Source organism: Myotis brandtii, unplaced genomic scaffold (genome assembly GCF_000412655.1).
Source record: "Myotis brandtii unplaced genomic scaffold, ASM41265v1 scaffold191, whole genome shotgun sequence".
Lineage (NCBI taxonomy): Eukaryota > Metazoa > Chordata > Mammalia > Chiroptera > Vespertilionidae > Myotis > Myotis brandtii.
This window is the reverse complement of record NW_005357115.1, coordinates 5,435,250-5,459,838: the sequence shown is the minus strand read 5'-3', so window position 1 is coordinate 5,459,838 and position 24,589 is coordinate 5,435,250. Positions and strand designations below refer to the sequence as shown.

The 24,589-nt window shown below is 45.3% G+C and overlaps 2 long non-coding RNA genes across 2 annotated transcripts; one reads left to right on the top strand and one right to left on the bottom strand.

The window, feature by feature from the left end:
• Positions 1-335: 335 nt before the first annotated feature.
• Positions 336-18,466, top strand: LOC106725843. Its single transcript, XR_001361839.1, has 3 exons — positions 336-719; positions 12,141-12,325; positions 18,315-18,466. It is a non-coding gene; the product is annotated as an uncharacterized LOC106725843 (long non-coding RNA).
• Positions 1,474-2,200, bottom strand: LOC106725842. Its single transcript, XR_001361838.1, has 2 exons — positions 2,043-2,200; positions 1,474-1,956 (listed from the first exon to the last, which is right to left on the bottom strand). It is a non-coding gene; the product is annotated as an uncharacterized LOC106725842 (long non-coding RNA).
• Positions 18,467-24,589: the final 6,123 nt, after the last annotated feature.

The following is a 24,589-nucleotide window of genomic DNA, read 5'->3' as shown; positions in this document are numbered from 1 at the left end:
AGAGAAAACAATGCATTGAAATGTATAGCAAAGTATTGTTAACACGGTCTTTATGTGTCCACTTTGCCATCTTATTACCTGCACACCCACAAACACTTAAGACTACTCCAGATTTCACCAAATATCTGAATCTTTTTTGGTTTTGCATATGTTAAAGTCCAACTCTGATTAAGGTGTTTAAAAATCTTATTCTTTGTTGCTATTTAAGGTGCAGCCACCCGCCCCACCCCCCAAAAAAGCTAATTTTCTCCTTGCTATTGCAATAGAAAATCATCGGATGATTTCCTTGTTTTCAGTTTTGTGATATATTTTCTGTTCAAGAGGGGGTATCTGTTTCTGATTTATTAGCATTTGATCCCCTAGTTTCCTGCCATTGATCAAGCCTAATACTTGGCTCAGCTGATGAGTTTTATATGAAAACTGATATTTCAGGAAGACGGAAGGTTGAACCCATTTTTAATATTTTTCCCCTTCATCTCTTTCAGAGTTTGACGTACACAGGAGACAACTAGCAAAGCCCGAAACTATATTCTTTCTCTCCACGTCACCCTGGTATAAAACTTTTTGGAAGTCAAGCACGTATTTATCAATAGAAGAGATGTTTGTCCAGTGTCACTCACATCCTGTCAACTGTATATACATTTACACCCTCTCGCCAAAACATGCCTTCACCCCGCTGCTGACCGGCTGTCCACCGTTCAATCTCCAGTGAAGTCACGGTGAGTAAGGTCAACTCCTTGGAAACATCTGTATTTGATCAGTTTGCACAAAACAGGGGCCTTCCGTAGGCTGGACTTCCCTGAAGTCCGCTGTGACAATAGCTGATTCACCGCCGCTGCCAGAGCCTCCCTCAGGAAACCTTTTTTCCCCTCCGAGACTATACAATCATTGCCCAGACTCAGTTCTCCTTTAATGAGCTCGGGGTATTTGCAGTGCCACACTTTCCAAGCTGGCAGCACATTGAGAGAGAATTTCCCTTCGTCAACTGGAAGAGGTTGTTCTAGTTATTGCTGCAGGTGGGACCCTTTGTGCTTCTTTATTTTGGTTCTGGGAATGAGTAATGGAATCAGATCAGAAACTCAGCAACATGTTGACAGTATTTTGACCATTGTAGACCCTGATGGGGTCAGTTCTGTGCTCCCAGGTGCACATCCGTGGAGGATTAGCACTAGCCTCTGTGTCTCTGTGTTTTCTTTTCTCTTCCTTTCTTTTCTCCCTCTCTTTTTTTTTTTCCAATCATATTTTCAGCATTGCATCATCAACATGTTTTTTCACAGAAAATCTAAGGGACAACTCTAGAGCCTCTTTTCCTTTAAAACAAAAAATAACTTCTAGGATAGTCTGCTAGCCCCAGGTGGCATTTTGATAGGCGGAATATGGGTTTTATCCTCCTCCATAGCACGACAATTTAAATGCAAAAGAAAATTGATGAAAGTCTGGTGTAAACTTGTAAATTAAACATCAACCTGAAGATAGCATGAAAGAAGTCTCATTAAAATTCGGGGCATCACTAAATTCATTCTACTGGCCGAACATTTAGAAAATTCCCCAAGTGTTTACAAAATTGTTGGCTACATTTCAAAAATTTACAAGTCGGACTCGCCTTCATTGACAAGGAGGGTGGAGCAAGAAGTTGCAAACACTAGTTAATCAGTTCGTTACCTTTCCATAGACGGGCTTCTGTGTGTAATAGGTATCAAGTGGGAGGCAAGAGACCCACAAGACAGTCCAATTCTTCAGGAACTGCCAGAGCAGACAAGGCAAATATACATGAAAATGTTAATAACAGACAAAAGCAAGAAGTCTCAGGTCGTCAGTACGTGGTGAGTCACTAATGTGCAGATCATCCATCCTTTGCTCATGTGAAAAGCACTTTGAAATGGCCGACGCGTCTGTTTGTGGTCCCATCTCCCATCTCAGTGTTGTTGCTTCCCCATCATCCCATCATCAGCGGTGCTGGGGTCAGACAAACTTACATTATGATAAGCCCAGCGCTCTGGGACTGCAAATTCCTGAACCTCTCTGTGCCTTAGGTTCCTCACCTGTGAATGATAGTGCCACCTCACAGGGCAGGTTGGTAAATGAGACAATGTCTGCAATGTGATTAAAGCGATGCCCGGTGCAGCAGCATGCTCAACACAGTCAGCTATGACTGGTGTTCAGATTCCTGGCATTCCCATCCGCCCACGTCAGCAGCCATGTTGTGTTTGATATCTACTGATTCAGTTTGGATAAAAAGGAGTTGTCTTGAAATACATCAGTAACCTGCTTTTTAAAATAAATGCTCACTCACTGCTTAAAGGTCTACTCCCTCGCCCAAGCGACCCAATTCAATAAGGATGGGAATTTTGGGTGATTCACATCACCATGTTTTCCCCTAAGTGCAAAATTACACACTGTACAAATAAAGGAACAGCTTTCTTTTCCACCACAAAAGGGTGAACTTTTAAAGGTCTTGTAAGGGGTGTAGAAATCCTTCTTGGGCACCAAGACCAATGTTGTCCCAAATGTCAATATTCTGGGAAACCTGACCTTGTTGCATAGTTTTAACTGGCTTTATGCAGGTGACTCAAATGCTTTTCTTACCTCAGCCCCGTCTCCCAGGTCAGCAATTTTTTTTACTCATCTCTGCTTCTGAATTGCCTGATGGCCAAGGGACCCGCCCCTTCCTTCTTTCTCCGGTGATCTCCCTTCTCCCTGCTCAGGCAGCGCCTCATCCAGGGCTCCCTATTCCATCTTCTGGGTCTGCATCTAGCCCTTTAAGACACTGTGCATTGCCCTATCCATTGGCTCAGTGGATAGAGCGTCGGCCTGTGGACTGAAAGGTCCCAGGTTCAATTCCGGTCAAGGGCACATGCCTGGGTTGCGGGCTCGATCCCTAGTAGGGGACGTGCAGGAGGCAGCCGATCAATGACTCTCTCTCATCATTGATGTTTCTATCTCTCTCTCCCTCTCCCTTCCTCTCTAAAATCAATAAAAATATATTTGTTAAAAAAGAAAATTCTTAAAAAAAAAAGACACTGTGCATCTCCTGCACTGTTATGAGCATTGGCCCTCCTGAGAGCTTTTCTTTCGAAATCAAACTTTTCCCAAGTTTCTCTCTTTGCTTTGCTCCACAAATCACTATACCCTTGACATTTGCTCTGTCTCCCTTCTCTGTCTTTCCTTCTGCATAATAGTTCTCTGTTCTTGAGAGAAGGGGCGGGGGCTACAAGGTGTGAGGAAGGAGAGGTTGGAGCCATGACTCCTAGTCTCCCTAATGTGTCATGTCTTCTTCCTCCTAATGACCCAGTAAGACAGTTCTGGAGCCTGTCATAACCTTCTCCTTCATAATTATTGTAAGATACCTGCTTAACCCTGCCTGCCTGCCTGCAAGTACCATCGAAAAGCACAGTTCGTTCCTGGTGAGTGTCCACACTGTTCCTTCTCTGGTCCTTCACTTTTGTGTCCTTGGGGATGTTTCTCGACAGGAACTGTGCCTAATTCAGTTCTTCACAGAACCAGGCATGTTGCTGTCATTGGATTAAAAGTCCCACTCGATTCTGATAAATTTAATTAATTTAAAATAGAAAGATGATTTGGGGTTGCTCTGAGAAGTGAAAGAAAAAAGAAACAGGATGCCATATCCCTGCCCCCCTGATGGAAAATGAACACACAGGAAAGAAATAGCGCTGAAAGATGTGTGATTGAGGGAGGTGCTGGGGTGACCAGCCTTGGACGTGGGCACTCCCTTGGAAGAAGTCAAGGCTTGTTTAATGTCTGAGAGGCTTTGGCTGATGGAAAAAAAGTGTTTACAATGAGTCCTACTTAGTTTAGTGTCCAATTTTCTAATTTTCAAGCAATTGATATTTTGAGAATATTCACACACTACTGAATAATAACTCAAAAACATCAACTTAACTAATTAAATTCCCCTAATAAGTGAACATTTTTGCACACTTAAGTAATTGAAGTCTTCACAGATCTAGTATATCAGATTCTCCTAATTGCTATAAACACTTTCAAAATATCAACAGTGACTTGATAATACAAATCTCATCAGTTTACTTACACTAAAACCTGTTAAAAAGGGATCACACTCTATACATAAATGCGATTCTCCTTTTTCTTTGTTATTACTCTAATTTTAAACTTTTTTTGTTCATCAACTATCTTTTATTTGTTTATTTATGTTTAAAGACATGGAAATAAGTGATTTATTTTTTATTAATTTTTTATTTTTTAATTACAGTTGACATACAATGTTATATTAGTTTCGGGTGTACATCCCAGTAATTAGACATTATATATCTGTACTAAGTGATCATCCTGATAAATCTCGTACCCATCTACCACATACATAGTTATTAGAATATTATTGACTATATTTCCTTTGCTGTACTTACATCCCCATGACTATTCTGTAGCAACCAGTTTGTACTTCTTAATCCCTTCCCCTTTTTTTACCCATCCCCCCAACTCCCCTCCCATCTGTCTGGTATTTTTGTTTTGGTAAAGTCACGATGGTCTTGGAATAACTGAAAACTGGGCATGGAGACTCGGCATTTGCACAACCTCGCTGGCTGGTAACAGAATACAGGTGATGGCCCCACTTTGGCGCCAGCCGGCTGGGCTTTTTTCTTTTTTAAAAATCCTCACCCAAGGATCCTCCATTGATCTTTAGAGAGAGAGTGGAAGAGAGGTAGGAGGGGGAGAGAGAAATATCTACATGTCTACACAGCCCAGCCTCACCTTCAATTCGAGGAGCAGATATCTGCAGATGAGCAGCCACATGAAAGTAGCTCCAGGCTGAACAGTGAGGTTGGCTAGAAGGCTGTCAAGTGATGAAGCAGCTCATCCCTAAAGGTGGGATTCTGGGCCCTGGGACTAACTGGATTAAGGTGAGTCCAGGGAAAAAGGATTAGAACCCTAGCCCAGGAGGATGAATCATTGCTTCTTGTAGGAGATGAACACATAGTTCTCTTTCCTGTTCTCCCATGAGCACCTCTGTTCTTCTGTCTCTCCTGTTGTTTACTTGGCTCCTTCGTCTCCCACTCCCTCTGCTTTCAACACCATTTCTTCTTCATCCACTTTTCTCTCCTTTTCTAGGGTTTGGGCCTGGAATCCAGGGGCAAAGTTGGCCCTGCTGGAGACCCCAGAGAGCAGGAGGTGCTACTGAACTCAGATCCTAAAATACAGAAGACAACAGAAGGGGATGGGAAGAAAGGGGAGGCAGAGTCAGAGTCAGCAAAGTGCCTTCAGTTTTAGAAAATAAGAAGAATGTGAATCTCATCTTGTGTGTACGTTCTTTAATTCGATTAGGATGCTGCTGCAATTCCAATCATAGTGATGAATATATCTGAATATTTAGTGTCATACCACCACATATTGAGTTGTCGACAGTGCTTGTCTAAAAGGCTCTTAAAACTACAAAGTAATGCATCTCTGATGGTGGAATCCCAGGCACTGAGACAGACTGGTATGAGAGATATTGGGGTGGAAGAGCTATTCCAGCCCCTCTCCAGTTACTCCAAGTAGGCAGCCATCTTGTCCAATTATGTAAAAGGCTGGTGGCATCCATTTTCATCTGAATGCATTCATCTGTAAACTAAAATGACTTCTGGTGAGTTATCTTATCCAACTGGAGCTACAGTACCTTAAGGTTTATATTATTAATCCATTTCTTAAAATCAAGCATTTCTCTAGCAAAAGATTACCTCTTAAGCCCCCCCCCCAGGTCCCAGCCAGAAAATGAGTTGTCTGGTGACTTGGCTTCATGAGCAGAATCGTAGAGCAGCTTTCATTCATTCATTTATTCACTCATGCAACAAATAAGGAATGGGGAATTGAGTGTTTGCAGGGGTCTGCGGGAGGGGTGTCAGAGGCTTCAGTTAGGCCTGAGACTCATAACTGGCAGGATAAACTCTGGAACCACAACCAGAGCCTCTCTGCCTGAAAGCAAAGACTTAACCCCCAGAAAGGGAAAGGCTGAGAGGGAAAAAGGGAGTCTGTGGGCTCCACAGTGTCAGCTTATCACTCAGAATGGTATCTCCAGCAACATCTCCCCTCCCTGGCTCTACCTTCTAGAATTTGGCAGAAAAGAGCCTTCGAAAGATTTCCGTATGAACAAGACTCATTTCTCTCTGGAGCAATTGTGGGAGCCATCTGCTCTGAGGTCTGCGTGGAAGGGAGTCAGACAAGCCCGCTCAGGCTCTCCCGCCAGCTCCTCTCTGATGCTGGCTTACTGTTCTGGTATGAGCACCCCAGGCCCTGAAGTACAAACCCCACTGGGATAAGTAGCAGGTTGTCTTGAGGATCTGCCGCTCCCCAGCAGGGCAGTGATGAGAATGCAGCATCTGTAAAGAGTACCAGGTATGTGGGATCAGAAGACTGGGATCCAAATGCTGCCACTTCTTAGTTGCACAGGCCACTTAACCTGTTTGAGAGGTCGGTATTAGGAGGGTGAATTTGTTCATGTTTTTCGGATATAGAGCACAGTAGCATAGGTCATTATTACCCAATTTTATCAGATCTTGTGAGTGACAGCTAGCTGGAAATTTGGCAGGAGGTCTGGGGAAGAGAAATGGAGGAGGGGAAGGAGAGAACGCCAAAGCAGAATGCAGTCTAAGGCAGACAGGCCTGGAGTGGGCTGGGCACTTACAAGGCACAAGAAGGTCATTGGGAAACAGGGGAGGGGCTTGAGGGAAGAATTGGGGTGGGGACAGGAATAGCAAGAAAGTTGCCCACATCAAAGCCAATGGGTGGCTTGTTCGAGACAGGCTCAGCTTCCGTGGCTGAAACACAGCTTGTGGAAGGTCGTTGAGACAGCTCAGCAAAGGGACAGGGGAGTTGTGGGACTCTCCAGCTTCCAGTCCAGGGTACGTTTTGGGGAAAAGCTTGGTGTTTCCCTGCTGCTGTTGTCGAGACTGGGGTGAGGGTCTGCCCTGTGCCTTGCCAGGGACTGGGGAACTCTAGGCCCTGCTCTGGGGTCCATGTTGGGCAGTAGGTGCTCGGCCTAAGACTTTGGGACAGGTGCTTTGCCCACCTACAGACCAGGTTGAGGGGGTGCCACAGGACCCCCCATATTTATTTCACAAGTGATTAATTTAAAAACCACTTCTAATAGAGACAGGCTTTCAATTCTAAAATCGTGGGCATCCAGCTTAGCTGGACTTCTGCAGCATTCAAGGTTCTACCCAGGGAAACACAGGACTAAGGAAAATCTTTGGACGGCTGCTTTCGGCGGGAGAACTCCACAGGCCCCCGCCAGGCTAATGCAGCCTTGAGGTTTGAAGGGCAAATCCCCCCAAACTGGAGCACCGCCACAGCGACCACTCTCACTGCCGGCTCCCGGGGCCATGGGCTCTTACCACATTGTAAACTATACATTTGCAAATCTCACAGCTAATCCACAGGACAGCCTGCCTGCAATCTAATATGGGTCTGAGAGCCCGGAGGCACCCTCGTGGCACAGGCAGACCCTGTCTTAAGCCGCACACTGAAACGTACAACTGGTTAGCCAGACGGCAAAATATGTAACCTGAAGTCCCCGTGCCATGAGAACCGCGTCTCTGGAATTTCCTGGCTTCGGGAAGGCTGGCGTTCAGTTTCTAACCTTTGCTTTATGCTGGTCGAGCTCTTGCATTTTACTCCTGGGGTTGTTTCTGTATTGGGTGGGGAGGTGAGGGGGCAGGGAGAAAGGAATGAAAGATCTAATAGAAAAGCGAGGAGCCCGAGGCTGCCAAGTGGTGCACGGAGCCGCATCTGGGCCTGGCGCAGCGGGCCCAGGGAGGAGCGATGCAGACAGAGGCCCGGAAACGCTCTTGCTGCCTCCTCCCTGTGCGCATCGCTACAGGTTTCCCACAGCCCGGTAATTGTGGCAAAATGAGAACAGCTGTCAGATCAGGGCAAGAACGTTGGACTTGGGGTCAGAAAACCTCACTCCCAGCCCTGCTTTTACCCCTTCTACTGAGGGGCCACTGGCAAATCTCTTCACCTGTCCGAGTTTCAACCTCCTCTATCAGTGGGGCTCCTCTGACCTCCCGGAGAATTGTGAGGCCGGGTTAAGTACACGGGGGGTGGGGGCATCCAGAAGCCCATCAATGGAGCCCTTTGGAAGATCTGAGCTCAGAAAGTGGCCTCTGCTGCTCAGCACAGGAACAAATAAAATAGCCAGTGAGCAGCCCTGTGCCAGGCAGCCTTGCCTGGCTGTGAGGGTGACACCGAGGGGAATAAGGAAGGCCGCCACAAACACACCATGGAGGACCGAGGACAAGCCACCACCTCCCTCAAAAGATGAGTAACAGGACGAGGCATCTCTTGCTGAGAATCACGAAACGTTGGAAGGCACTCGGAGGAGAGAAGAATGAGCATTCAGTGACAGATGATAGATTCTTTCAGGGGAGAGAGGCCTTTCGAACGCTTTATTCTGTTCGCTGTGGCATCCTGGGAATATTTCTTGCCCCTAAAAAGTCTAGTCAAATGTGTCCAAGTTTGAACAGTCCCAGGATCCATAATCTAACTCTGCCTACACAACTTGAGGAAACATTTCCAGATTAAATTGGTTCAGGGAACCCCCTGTCTCTCATGGGACAGTTTTGTCTGTCAATGCGGAGGGGCAATTCCTGCCTGGGGAGGCGTAGTCTCTAAGATGTTATTGTTCTGGATGTGCTTCGTTTTTTAAAAAATTATCGAGCGTCATCATGTGATTCGGTTTCTTGGCCCCGGCCTGGAGAAGCCTGAGATCGCCTCTGAGGGAGTTGCTTGTTGACAGCTGAGGCCTTCAGACTGGGACAGGCCACACGTCTGTCTCCCCTGCAGCCCCGGGCTTCAGGCTGAAGCCACAGGGAGGATTTCAGTTACAACTTAAAGAGCGCAATGACTTCTTAAACATGTCTGAGCCTTACTGTTGTTGCCTGAAGGACTTCTCCAGGCCTGTCCCTGTGTGGATATTATGCGACCAGGACCCATCCCGTAGTTACCTCCAGTCTGAGCAATTTCTGTAGGTCACATGAAGGCTGGAGGTTTAGATGAAGCAGCATTCACAGTGAGGGAGCAGGGTGCCTACAAGCTGGGAGTGGCATGTCTGTGGAGAGCTAGGTCATCAAATATTATAGCAACACCAGAGATAAACATAAAGAGACAGACTGACGGAGGCAAACGACTGTGAGGAAACACAGCAACGTATTTACAGTGGTTGTCTTTATGAAGTGGTATGATGGGTGGGTCTGTTTTGTCTTCATACTTTTTGCAGTAAAAATGGATAATTAGAAAAAATGGATAATTGGAAATTGGTCCTGCAATGCATCACTGAAAGTACACCCAGCGAAGAAACACACAGCCCTTCTTTCTCAAGTAGAGCCTTCACCAGAGTCTGCCGTAGGGTGGGAATCAGGTGACTCTCCACTGCCATTCAGCCTGTGCCCCAGCTACACTATAGACCGCGGAGGATCCACTGAAGAGCAGCAGGTCCTTTGGTCATGGCTTTGGGGTTGCCCCACATCCTACCCCTCCCTCTGTCATGAGGGAACAAGAGTCATCACTGTGAATTCTCTTTAAGCCTTTTTCTCCTCATGCCTGTGTCCTATGGTCTCCCTTGGCCTCTGATAAATGTTATCAGCCTTTCTTTCATTTCTGTTTCCTTCCATTCCAAGAGGTAGAGCATCTACAGGACGATCTAGGCATCGTTTTGTAGAGAGCTCTACTTCCTTGTGTTGCATTACCGAATGCCCTTGTCACCGTGTGTGCCAGGTCCCAAGGTGGGGATGGATGGAAACAGTGTATGGAGGATAGAAAAACCCCATCCCATCACTTTTCAGCCTTTCTTTCATTTCTGTTTCCTTCCATTCCAAGTGGGTTCAGGCCTTTAGCTCCTAGAGGTAGAGCATCTACAGGATGATCTAGGCATCGTTTTGCAGAGAGCTCTACTTATTTCTGTTGCATTACCAAATGCCCTTGTCACCGTGTGTGCCAGGTCCCAAGGCGGGGATGGATGGAAACAGTGTATGGAGGATAGAAAACCCCATCCCATCACTTCCCCATAATGAGTGTGAATCACCTGGCATATCCTCCATGCTCATTACATGGTAATTACTAGGAGTCTAAGAAGCCAAAGCTCACTGAGGGCCAGGATAGTCCTATAAGAGATGGGACTTGACCTAGGCAGTGAAGAATGGCACAGAGGAGAGATGTAGAAAGTAAGTGGGGGGGCCAGCCAGTGTGGCTTAGTGGTTGAGCATCAGCCTATGAACCAGGAAGTCACAGTTTGATTCCCAGTCAGGGCACATGCCCAGGTTGTGAGCTCAATCCCCAGTGTGGAGTGTGCAGGAGGCAGCCGATAAATAATACTCTCTCATCATTGATGTTTCTATCTCTCTCTTCCTCTCCCTTCCTCTCTGAAATAAAAAAATATACAGTGGGGCCTTGACTTACGAGTGTCCGGACTAACGAGTTTTTTGAGGTATCAGCTGTCTCTCGGCCGATTTTTTGCATTGAGTTGATAGAGTAATTTGAGTTAACGAGCTCCTTAACGAGCTCAGTCTCAGAACGAATTAAACTCTTAAATCAAGGCCCCACTGTATATATATATTTAGAAAAGAAAAGGAGAAAGAGAAGAGAAGAAAAGAAAAGAAAAGAAAAGAAAAGAGAAAAGAAAAAAGAAAGTAAGTGGGGGCGGGGAGTGGCATGTCATGAGCAAGGGTGGGAAAACAGGAATGAACATGCTCATTTTGGTGGATGGCGAGGAGACTAATGAGTGTGTGGGCGAAGTAGGACCAATGGTGGGGCAGAGGGGCTAGAAAGCCGAGATGAGGAGCCTGGACTTGAGGCAGCACAGACCCATCTGTGGGAGGTTCTAGAATTCATGCAGGTCTTGTATTCTACCATTGTGTTCCTTTATCATTGCACAGCAGAAGTACCAACACCCACAAAGCCCTCCTCATTACTCCTACCTCCTCCTCAGAGGGACAGGGCACCTTTCTAATCCTGATGCCCTTTGGGGGAGAGCTGCCCCCAGCGGCCAGACCCCCATCAGACTGTAGATTGTGGTCTTATTTCATAGTATTTCTGGGAAGACATGTGAAGGCCAACCAACTAGTTTATCTTTCAAATGAGGCTTATTTCACGAAACTTTGAAAACTTGAGTCAGAGCTGCCACCATAATTACTGCCGTGTAACACAAACCTACAAGTACACTCTGTTACCATCTTCAGAGCATGCCTAATGGATGTGGCCTCCAGGAAGACTGAACGGCACAAAATTATTATTTTCGACCATCAAATTGGCATGTGCGCCTAACTGCTCAGCCACAGATAGAGCTTAAAAAAACATGAAGGCGCCTATGATTTACGCTCTAAATGTCAGGTGAAGATTATTAACCTGACGGCAATAAATTCTTAGAGGCAAATTGCTTGCATATTCCAAATCAGACATAAGCAGCAGTGTGTGTGTCCAGCAGGCTCTATGGGTGAGTTCCTATTTCTGAGAAATATTTTATGTCCTGGTGTTTTCCAAAACATCAGAGCATGGGGCTTTCAAAGATAGCAATGTCAATTTCGAAGCAGATTCATGGAGGGTGGTGGGAGGGGAGGGGGAAGGAGCCATATTTCATATTTAATTTTTCTTTGGTTCTCTCTTAACAGTGTGAAAACATCTTGTTGAAAACTGATCATCTAAGCAAATCTTGCAGAAATTTTTGCAATTTCTATTTAGCTTATCCTATAGGACTTTGCACAGGAGTGTGAGGCTGGGCAGAGATTCGTACTTGTAGGTATATTTTATTTCTGTTGACTAGAACGACTAGATTATATTTTCAGTGAAGGAAATAAGCACATTCTCTGTTTCCTTTGAGTTTCCCATTAATACCTGGTACGGGGTTCTCCATTACTACGTGCATTGTTCATTAGTGAGTGCTATCAGTTGGGAGAGATATTCTCAGCAGCTCATCACAAAATGCAACATGAAAAGCGGCTTGAACAACATGGCACTTTAGCTCATACAGTGAGACGGTGAAAGGCAGGGCAGAGCAGCTTGGTCAGTGCCGAGCCTCAGCCATGACAGTAGGACCCAGGCTCCTCCCATTTCTCTGCTTCATCGTGGATCTCTTACTCGCCACGCTCACACCCAGCGCAGGATTTGCCAATTCTCTCTGCTCTTCTCTTCAGGAGGCGGATCTTTCCCAGAAGCCTCCGGCCAGCTTCCCCTCAGGTCCCATTCGTCAGGATTGGGTCACACAGGAGCAGCCCATTTTGAACTACAGTGAAGCAAGAAACAGCAGAGGGCTGCCCGTGGAGAGCCACCAGGAGCCTGTCCTGCTCTGGGAGTAAAGGATGTATGTTTCCGATGTGAGGTGAGTGATAACAGTGGGAAAAAGCAAGTCTTAGAAGTTGTGTGGTGGGGAAGAGGTTGGGAACCATAGATGTCAAGTACCTAGTCTGAACAAAGTTCCCCAATCCCTCCAGGCCTTGTAAGTAAAGTCACTACAGAAAGCAGTAGACCAGTGGTTCTCAACCTTGGCTGCACATTAGAATCACCTGGGAGTCTTTTTAAAATCCTGATTTCTGGGCCTCATCCTCCAGAAATTCTGTTTCTTTGTTATGGGGTGGGGCCACAACATTAGTAACGAAGAAACAGAATTTCCGGAGGATGAGGCCCAGAAATCAGGATTTTAAAAAGATTCCCAGGTGATTCTAATAGCAGCCAAGGTTGAGAACCACTGCAGTAGACAATCAATTTGGCCCTGTAGCAAGTTCTGTTTAGCACTTAGTTTTGCAAATTGGCTAAAATAATTGGAAAAGGCTGTGATCATTATGGTCACCTTTGAGATACTGGCTGCTTACATATTGTTCTATTACCTGCCCAACTTCATAAAAGCAAGAAGTCGTTTGCAGCTGATCCTTGCTTACAAATGAAATGTAGAGTAGCAGGTTATTTATAAAAATACTAAATTAATAATTTGTTGACCTATGATATGAAATAATTGTGTCACATTATAAAAATGCAGAATAGCTAATGATCTGATAAAGCCACCAGTTGCAAGTATTAGCCCTTCCCTTCAGGGGATGCAGTACATAAAATATGTAACATTAACATATATTATATAATATAGAGCATTATAATAACATCATATAGAATATAGACTATAGAATAAAATATAGAATAAAATAGTAATATTTCCATTTATAACAAATCACTTTCCTTTTATTTTTCCTTTATGTTAGTTACATATATCAGCCTATGTTACTTAATGAAAGATAAGTCCTATGCAATCATTCTAGGTTGACATGTTTGTCATACAGAAATTATGCCGGAGGAAATGCATTGCCACCAATGTAAAGAGAATAGACGTACCCGTGTGAAGAAAGGATATAAGACTTGCAAGGCTCCTGCAGACAGGAGGCTCACCTCCCTGGTATTACCTGGCTTTTCTGGGACATCACTCTCAAAAGCAGAGTTTTCTTAGGCGGCACACACTCACAATAGGCTAAATCCTTAGGAAACCTTGACACCTCTGCGGGGAATTGCACAAAGCTCTTAAGTGTTCACTGCTCTTAAAATATTTGCCAAAAGTCAACACCCGAATTCCAGTTGTCTTGGGCTGCCTTGAGGAGCTGAGGAGGAGAGGCTGTCAGGGAGAGCAGATCCTCCTCATGCCCCGGCTCACACACCTCTAGCCTAACTCATGCCTAACATGCCTGGCACACATGAACCACCCCCACCCCCCCGTCTGCCCTTCTGCCCTTCCTCCTTCCCGTCTGTAAACTGAACACCCACATGTAGGGACTCAAGTCCAAATGGGGCAGAATGAAAGAGAAGGTGTGGACACTGTTCTCATCTCCAAGTGCGCATAGAAAATGAAACAAAACAAAAGAACACTCATGAGCTCATGGTGGTGGGCAACTCCTCACGCCCCGGCTCACACACCTCTAGCCTAACTCATGCCTAACATGCCTGGCACACATGAACCACCCCCACCCCCCCGGCTGCCCTTCTGCCCTTCCTCCTTCCCGTCTGTAAACTGAACACCCACATGTAGGGACTCAAGTCCAAAGGGGGCAGAATGAAAGAGAAGGTGTGGACACTGTTCTCATCTCCAAGTGCGCATAGAAAATGAAACAAAACAAAGAACACTCATGAGCTGCATGGTGGTGGGCAAGCTGAACCAAGTGTGAGAGTCCTCTTCCCCTCCCCATATGTGGCCATAGTAAGAGTTTGAAGGTCTTGGGTCTCCGTGGGTTTTCTTCCAGAGGAGACCCTCACCCCGCCCTTGACCCAAACCAGAACATGCTCAGTGGGGAAAAGAAGTTGCTCACAAAGAGTGGGAGATCCAGAGAAAACCACCGCCACCCTCTGTATTTAGAGCTCCCCAAGGCAACAGGGGAGTAAATATTGTCATAGAGAGGCTGTGATTCCTCCTGAGCGCACCCGGGCTAGAGCTGCAGGCAGGCCTTAGTCATGCTGCATGACGACGTGGTGAGATAAACACAGAGGCTCTGTGTTTAACATTTCCTTCCGTGGGGCCGCTGGGGCCTCTTCTGAGGGCACAACACAACTGGTCTTGCCAGCATTCCTCTTCCCCTGTCCCTGCTCTCAGTCGGGGAGAAAGGAGCTGGATACCACTTCCTCTCTTGCCCCTAAATCCCAAGCCCACTGAGGAGTTTAGATGTAGGTGGGGAGTTAATGCACCATGCAAGCTGGGCAGAGCTCCTGGATTGGCTGCAGGACCAACTTCATGAGCAGTACAACCTCAGATGGGCCCCCTGCTTAGATGGACCCGCATTTGATTTAATGCTCTACTGTCACGGTCTAAAAATTCTCAACAATTTTGAACAAGGAATTTCATGTTTTTATTTTGCACTGGGCCTTGCAAATTATGCAGCCAGTCTTATTTGCCATATGTTCCTTGAAGGGATTGGGCCTTTCCCTCCCACTGTCTCCAGAAAGAGCTCCCTCATATCCAACTTTCATTTTCATGGAAGCATTAAATCACCCGAGACACACTCCCATGCAGACCCTGTGGGAAGTGGGAAACTGTCCTGACTGCTAGTTGTGGGGATAAAAATGAGACAGACACAGGCTCTGGGTGTGCAACCCTCCCCCTCCCCTGCAGTCTCATTCCAACCAGGAGCTTCCATGCCACTTCCCTGAGAGGTCTCTCCTCTCCATCAATCAACGAGTACTTACTGCCTCCAGCCATTGACAGCTCTCTGGATGAGAGATGAGGCAGGAAAGGTTGGTACTTTACCCTCATGGAATGCAGTGTCCACCAGGGTCGACATCAGTTGGCTAGCAAAGTTGTGGTAAATACTGAGTCCCAATGAGGACTAGTGGTGATAAAGAGATGGGGAAAGGAAGAGCTCAGTGTGGGGATGAACTCAGAACTTTATGGATGAGGCATGCTCTCAACTTATGTCCATCTCTTTCCATGGACCAACACTTCACTCTAGCCAGCTCTCTCACAAAAGCCTAATAAGGAGTGGTGAGGAGGGTTGGGAGAGGATCTGAATGTCCCCACCCCTAGAAAATGAAACAACTTGTACCGTCATCCCTGTAGGTGAAGATAGATAAAAGGAAGCTTATTATTATTATAAATAATTACCACAATAGCATCTCACTCAGAAGAGACAGATAATTATGATGAGGAGACAATGAGAGCCCAGAAGATGGTTGATACTCTGCAGCTGCCACTGGATCACAGAGGTCTGCTTACCAATAATTAGTTTGATACTCATGTCTTTTTAAAAATATATGTATTTTTTATTGATTTCAGAGAGGAAGGGAGAGGGAGAGAGCTCCTCCTACACACCCCACACTGGGGATCGAGCCCAGAACCCGGGCATGTGCCCTGACCAGGAATGGAACCATGACCTCCTGGTTCACAGGTTGATGCTCAACCACTGAGTCAAGCTTGCGGGGCAATGCTCCTGTCTTTATACCAGCAACACAAATTCTCTGTACCATTCAATTTAAGAGAGAATTAATTTATTTGGATAATGGTAAAAACATGATGCTCTGGAACTTTCTGTATGAATGTGAATCTTCCCTTTATTTTTTCTCTTAACTAATTGCTTTCCAACAACACAAACATTTCTAGAGCAGTCATTATATGCCAGAGACTGTGCAAAGGTCTTAATACACATGATCACTTATAGACCTCACATCTGTGTTAAGTAGATAGTACTTATCAAGAACTGAATGTTTGTCTCCCTCACCCTCCTGTCAAATGTACATGTTGAAATCCTAACCTCCAAGGTATTTGGAGGTGGGGCCTTGGGGAAGTGATTACATCATGTGGGTAAAGCCCTCGTGATGGAGACTAGCGTCCTTATAAAAGAGTCCCCAGAGAGTGCTCTCACCCTTCTCTGTCATATGAGGATGTAGTGAAACAATGGCTTTGAACCAGGAAGCAGGCTCTCACCAGACACCAAATCTGCTGGGGACCTGATCTTGGACTTCTTAGCCTCCAGAACTGTGAGATATAAATACTGGTTGCGTAGGCCACCCAGTCCGTGATATTTTTGTTGCAGCAGCCTGCACTAAGACACTACTATTATTTTACATTTATAAACAAGGAAGCTGAGGCATGATTGGTTCACTAGAGAAATGAGAGGCAGTTGGAAGTTCAGGACCAATCTATGCTCTGGGCCTTTGACCCCCTCTGCAAATCTCTTCCTGAGAGTTGGGAGAAGGTGATGTTGTCTTCAGGATCTTGAACCCACCCAGAAAATGTCTATCTCTTCTGATGTCAGTTAAATATGGGACTTGACGTGACAATTCTACCAAATGTTAGGCATTTCTAAGAAGTATCTTAGAAGATGCTAGGAAGCATTTGCAAATTTCCATGAACCATGTTGCCTGTGGTTGCAGATCAGTCCTTTACTTGTTCCATGTAGAAGGTCCCCTGGTAAGGCTTGCCAGCTCAGGACCTTTCTCCTCTTGGTTATTATAGCCTCTTATTGTCCCAGAGCTTCCTCAACCAGTGTTCTTACCTGATGGGTGGGTAGAAACAGTCAGTGTGATTTACTCTTCTGGATTCCCTGGGCCCGTGGTCGGCAAACTGTGGCTCGCGAGCCACATGCGGCTCTTTGGCCCCTTGAGTGTGGCTCTTCCACAAAATACCACGTGCGGGCGCACATACAGTGCGATTGAAACTTTGTGGCCCATGCACAGAAGTCGGTTTTCGGCCTGGGAGAGTCTATTTTGAAGAAGTACTGTTGATATTTGGCTCTGTTGACTAATGAGTTTGCCGACCACTGCCCTGGGCCAATGTAATGATAGGGCAGACACCACTTATCTGCATTTATCTTAATATACAGTCAGTCCTCACTTTGTATGGTAGTGCAGGACTATAAATATGCTCATGACTGCTGAAACCCTGCCAAGTGAGCTTAGTAATTATGGAGGGAAATTATAATTGTTCTCTGATCTTTAAAACTTTTTTGTCAAAACATTAAGAACTCTCTTACTGTCCATTATAACCTTATTAAAATGGAAAAAATAATGAAGCCAATATTTACTTAATAGATTGTGATTTAAAATGTTAGGAACATTGAGAATCAACGTATTTTGTTTCTTTGTAAAAAATATCTGTCAAGAGAAGTTTGAATAGTTCTCACCTTCTCATAAAGCATATGATACGGAGAAAGCATCTTTTCTACTTTTGATATATTGCCATGTCCTTTTTAAGTTTGGGTCAGCTTCCAACACTTTGTCATTTGCACTTTCAACTCTCAAGTGCCTTACAGGTGAAGATTTTGCTGGCAGCACTTCCTCTGGGACCTCTCCATCCTCTTGGTCACAACCAGTCTCCCCATATATGTCACCAAGTTTGCCCTCACTAAGACCTCTATAAGAGTGGCATTGTCACTGTTGCCATGGGCAGCTATTTCTTTTCCAACTCCATTTATGTTGGGTTTGAATTTTGCCTCCAGCCTCACCATTTTTGTTTCTTTGCTGCCCTTTCATCTTTCTTGGCCAAATCCCTCTTTATGATTCGCACATGGGTTTATCACTGAGAAACAAATAAACAGCTACACACTTTGCTGTCTGGGGGTGAACTGAGTAACACAGGCTTTGAAAAAAGTGACATAATCCATCACTGATCAGGACGTGCCTCTGTCGTTTACATAGAGATTGGGGATTGGCAAGCTAGCAGAGAGGTTTGTGCTTTACACAACTACTCCGTTAATACACATAGTGACCGAAATTCCAACCATGTAGTTGGGGACTAGTATCATTAAACTAAACTGTGACAACTGAAATTCATGCTTATTTGAACTCTGCAAAGTGAGGATTGCCTGTGCATTATGTCATTTCATTTTCATGGTGGTTTTATGAAGGATGAAGATGATGCTGTTATTGTACCCACTGATAGATGAAGAGGCTTAGGGAGGCCAGTTAACTTACACCCATGGGCACACGGCAAGGCAGTGATGGAGCAGGAATTAGGGGGCCTGCACCCCTCACCACCACTCCCCGAGGCCTTGATTTGGAAGGAGATAGGTAGCCATGCCTTCCCCTGGAGGGCACCTCATCACACTTCTTATGTTCAGGGTACACGGGATCTTTGACCTGGATCTCACTTAAACTGCCCCAATGACACCCACACTGCTGCCAGAGGGCTTGGCTTATCACCCAGTGAGGCAGGTAAGATAAGGATTTTAAAATAAGGAGAAATGGAGTCGCAGAGAAAGGGAGAGCCTGGTCCATGCCGCACAGCTGGCTGCAGGGCATCTTTGGCAGGGCCACACCATCTGGTGGATACAGCCAGATCCCGAACGGAGGCTGGTCCTGAAACTGGGGTGACTGGGGGCTGAGAAGATGGCCACTCCTCTGCCCCATCCTACACTGGCCACACTGTTGGGGGACCCCCTCACCCCATCCCAAAAGTAGAAAAGCTAGCTCTTACTCACATGGCCCAGCCCAGATAGGAAGGATGTTTCTCATTAATGGGATCAGAAAAGGCATCTCTGTAAGAAGAAAAAAAACATGGCATTACTTGCCAGGGTCACTCCCCTAGAAAGCACTCTAGAAAGCATACAAAATTGTTAAATTATCCAAACATTAATTAGATTGTTAACTAAGACCGATGTTAATCCTCAAAGCATATGGGGCAGGCCCTTTGATGGACCTGGCCTAATGGCTCTAGGGGCTGGCTGGCGCTGCCTGTCAGAAAGTTGCAGTCTTGGAATGAACAGCTGAAAAGAAAAAGTAGATGATTGTATAGAGACTCCATCTGCCCCAGCAGAGTCAGACTTGGCAAGGCAGGCTGGGGGCTCCTCTGACCACGCCAGCCACAGTAGAGGCCTTCTCACCTCCCGTCGCCCTGCCCCTAGGGTCTGTATCTTCCTTCCTGACTCAACTGTACCCTATGATTTCAACTCACAGATTCATATGTTTGAGTCTGATCCTTTCAAATATGTTGTAAGCACTTTGAAGGAAGGGACCAGCTGTTACATGCTCTATTCTCATGGTACAGACTTTAAAATTTGAATTAAAAGAAAATATTTTATTTCCATTTTCTTTTCTTTCCATTCCCTGTCCACCCCAGTGAATGTAAAAGGGAATGTGACCTAAAAATCTACCTCAGCTGCCGGTCCATATCCCAGGACAGTATTCCCAGATTGGCCCCAGAATCAAATGCATGGCCTGCTGCAGAGAATTTCTGAATTGCAAATATGGATGAGAAAATCCTATAAGTCAGGCTATGCAGCTGTGACTCAAGTGAGACCAAGGAAAATTAACCTTTCTTGCTGCTTTCCCACTCCCAAAATTTCTTCTTTTATTTCTTAGATCAAAACTCCAGAAATTGTTTGGACCTGTTGGAATAGAACTGGCAAAATAAAAACTTCAAAAACCCTATACTGGGCAATTTGAATCAACTAATTTAAAATTTTATTTCTGTGATGTCTTATTAAGCATCAGACATTGTGATGGGAGTTTTCTTCAGTCTAAAGAGTAATCCCCAGTCTGTAAATGAGGAAACGAGTGCAGACAGGTTATGTCATTTCTCCACCAAGTGCAAGAAGGGGGATTTGAATCAGTTCTGATTCACCCCAAGGTCTATCAACTGTTAACCTTATAATTCTCTTTTTAACCTCTTGGCCCAGCATGCATGCAGTCCTCGTGATAGAGAAGCCCTTTTCTCCTCCTCCACACTGTAATTCCTACTCCTCCTCAGACTCAATTCAAACTCCCCCCACCCCATTCTGATTCACCCCCCTCATCTCACTTCCCAGGGTTCCCTCTGCTTAATTCTGCAACAGCACTTAGAACATGGGCTTCTAATGGTTCATAGGCACCCATCTTCACACAGCAGATGGCCTTCTCAGAAAATAAATGCCTTTCAATTAGTCCAATTTCGGTGTTCCCTCCACTCCAGGTGTCTCCATCTGAATGACAGGTGTTATTCACTCTCTCAGACTGAATGTCACATGTCAGTGATGCCCAGAAGGCCAGGCCTCCACTGGAGTAAACTTCTGGAATCCCCATCCGTGCAGTTGCTCCCAACTCAGAATTCCCACTGGCAGGGCCCTCAGAGGGCCCTCATCCTCACGGCCTCTAATGCACTGGCCCAGCTGTTCTGTAAACCGTTGAAGCATCTTCAGCTCATTCTAAACCGGAAGGACTAGATGTGTATCGGGAGAAACCAAAACACTGTTTGATTAATCGCCACCTTGCGAGCTGGAGAGTGATGGCTGGGTATGAAAGGTGGTTGTTATCTAAATGGAGTGCCGGCCTGTCCCCGGGATCCCGAAACAAATGGACTCCCCTCTATTTATAAACAACCCTGAGGGATGAGCAGCTCGGTTTATGTTGGGAAGGGACCATCATTCATTTTTATCCATCATACCTGCTTTTAGTGATATTACACACACACCCTGCTTGGGCCCGAATCTCAACAACCCAAGAGGTTTATGTGCTTTTAACACCAATTTTGAGGGTCTCTGTGTACATTTCATCATGGGGGTGGGGGCGGGGGTAACAGTGGGCCTGGGACGCAGTGTGTGAGCTGCCTTCTTTTTCAGGGCTTCACACAGGGTTCATGATGAGGGTGAAACTGGGTAAACTACTGTTGGCCCCAAGGGCATATTTGTGAACTGCAGGTGAGAAGGCATGAGCCACTTAGACAACCAGGGTTCCCCTGGCAAGAAAGGGGGTGGAACGAGCCAGGGAAGAAAGATGTGCAAGTAAGCCTAGCGCAGCGCTGGCCCCAAGCAGGCATTTGGCACTTAGCATTCACTCACTGGAGAGAAGGAGAGGGAGAGGAGGGCTGAATGGGCACAATTCCCCACTTTGTGAATACAAACTATTTCATGTTAGATAGAATAGCACTCCTACTTTTTCAAGATTTCCTGGGGTATTTGTTCTTATTTTTAAAATAGCCCCATAGGAGGGCAAGGAATCCTATTCTTCTCACTTCATAGGTGAGGAATCTGAAGTCCAGGGCAGTGAGGTGGCTTGCTTAAGGTCAAGTGTTGATGGTCAGGTCAGGGCCCAAGTCCCCGTTTTCAGATTCCCAGTCCAGAATCATTTTACTGGATCCTCAGCATGTCCCTGTTGAACACCGGGCTCCACTGAAAATGCTGGAGTCTCATCAGGGGGCAGGGGACAGTTTCAGGAAACAGTCAGCGACCAGGTAGAAGTGCTGCCTCAGCAGGAGCCGTAGGCACTGAGAGGGAAAAAGAGAGGCTAAGTCAGGGCGTCCCTGAGGGTGTGGGGCGCATCTTTACAACAGCTCTGCCCCAAGGTAAGATAACATGAGCCACATGGTCATGTTTCTAGTAGCCATACTGCAAAAAGTAAGCAGAAACAAGTGAAATTAATTTTAATCATATATTTAACACAATCTTTAAAATATTGTCAATATTATGCAAATTGATATACGTATTTATAAATGAGATATTATCAGTTCTTTTGTTTTGCATTAAAGTTTTGAGATGTGTATTTTATTTTCTCTTTTAACAGCTTTATTGAGGAAAAATTATACACAAAAAAATGCACATATTTAATGTTTGAAATTTGATGTTTGGATGTATGTACATGCTTGCAAAACCATCACCACCTGTGTGTATTTTAAATCTCTATTCAAATCCTGAGTCTTCAGCGGAAATATTCTATCCGTATTTAGATTTCTTAAACTATCCAGTTGAAAAGTAGTAGATTTACATGCACAGGCTGTTGCCAACAGACTGGAAAAGTTTTCTAATAATTCACATATTAGTTTTTAAATTTAAATGAACCAAAAATAAATCTATTTAAAACTCAGTTCTTCAGCCATAGACACATTTCAAGTGCTCAGTAGCCACACATAGCTTGTGGCTACCATATTGGGGAGCTTAGCCGTAGAGTAACCATGGCGGTCACAGTTTCAGAAGCTTGGCCTTCTAGAGAATCGGGGGCTCTGGGAAGGGGGCCAGGCTTTCTCTTTCCCATCATGCACTTGCCTGGCATCTTCTTTTTCTTTTAAGTCTTGTCAAAACAAGGCCACCAAAAATTAGGTTGATTACCAAAAAAATGGGAGAGAGAGAGGATCTGGCACCTTCTTTTCACTTGTTATCCCTTTCAGTGTGACTGCTTACAGCAAGGACAAGGCTTCGGTCTACGACGTATCCATTCGTGCATGGAAGACATCAGGAGGAGGGAGGCATGGATTTGGCATTCTACATTCTGTCTCCTCTGATCCATGGAAGCTGGTGAGTGTGATGTCATAGCACACAGTCCCTCGCAGACCCACAGGGGATAATGATCCTTCCCCATGGCCGTCGACATACCCCCCAGCACACACACCACACAATCCCCACACACCACACACATACTCACACACAATACACACAGACCACACTACATTCCACACATCATAACAGACTTAAAAAGTGTTGTAATAACTTAAGTATTACACCATACACCACACACACACACACACACACACACACACACACAAACACACACACAATCCAAACACAGACACACACACAGACACAAAATCTGCTCTTCTGAGGTCTGTGACAATGAGTAAGGAGGAGGAGCTGTTCATTATACATTGTTCACCCTCAAAAATTAATTTTTGAATGGTAGGACTTAAGCACTGAACAAGAAGTTAGGAGGCCTATGCTCTATTCCTGGTTCTGCTGCCACTGACCTATGTGTAACCTGGACCAAGCCAATTAACTTTAGTTTTCTATAAAATGAGAGGCTAGGTCCTTTCAAACTTGGATATTGTAGTCCAAGGGTTGGTAAACTTCTGCCCACCAACCCCTGGACTACAATATCCAAGTTTGGGTCAAGTCTGGCCACACCCATTCATTTACATATTTTCTGTGGCTGCTTTCACCTACAACCACAGAATTGAAGTGAAGACTTGGGCCAGAGACGATATGGCCCACAAAGCTGAAAATAATTTACTTTCAAGCCTTTTATGGAAAACATTTGCTGACTCTGTGCTCATCTATGGTTCCAGCTCATTTTAATCCTCTCTACACATTGGTGTTGTCCCTTATTCACTCAACCCATATTCATTAGTCACCATTATTGTGCAAGAATTATGAAAATTGCTGAAATATAATGGTGACCAATATAGACAGCATTGTCCTCAAGGACTTTAACATTCTTTTTTAAAATATGTATTTTTATTGATTTCAGAGAGGAAGGGAGAAGGAGAGAGAGATAGAAACATCAATGATGAGAGGGAATCATTGATCAGCTGCCTCCTGCATGCCCCCTACTGGGGATTGAGACCGAAACCCAGGCATGTATGTGCCCTTGACCAGAATCAAACCCGAGACCCTGTCCGCAGGCCAACACTCTATCCACTGAGCCAAACTGGCTAGGGCAAGGATTTTAACATTCTTGCTGAGAGTGAGTTTGGTAGAGACTGCTGTTGCCGTCCAATAGCCATCTCCAGTTCTTCCATACTGTGATGGTTAATGTATTGTGTCAGCTTGGCTGGGCCGCACAGTGCTCAGATATTTTATTTTTTAATATTTTTATTGATTTTTTGAGAGAGAGGAAGGAAGAGAGAGTGAGAGAGAAAGAAAAAGAGAAACAACAATGTGAGAGCAGAACATCAATCGGCTGCCTCCTGCACACCCCTGACTTGAGAATCAAACCAGCAACCTTTTGGTGCGTGGGACAACACAACCAACCGAGCCATACCAGCCTCTTTAAATATTTCCAGATATTTTTATCAAACATTATTATGGCTGGTTCTGAGATAACCTCTGGATGAGATTAACATTTAAATCAGTGGGCTCTGAGTAAAGCAGATTGCTGTCCATAATGTGGGTGGGCCTCATGCAATCAGTTGAAGGCCTGAATAGAACAAAAAGACTGGCAGCAAGAAAGAATTCTCTAGCCGGCTGGCCTTCAGTCTGACACTGCAGCATTGGCTCTCCAGCCTGCCAGCCGGCCATGCAGAGTTTGGATTGCCTGCCTCCATACTTGGGTAAGCCAATTCCTTACAACAAATTTCCTATATCTATCCTATTTCCTATATCTATTGTTTTTCTGGAGAACCCTGACTAATATACATAGAAACAGAATTTTGGCTGGCAAATGGCCATCTGGAATAAAGACTACATTTCCCAGCCTCTCTTATAGCCACAGGTGGCCATGT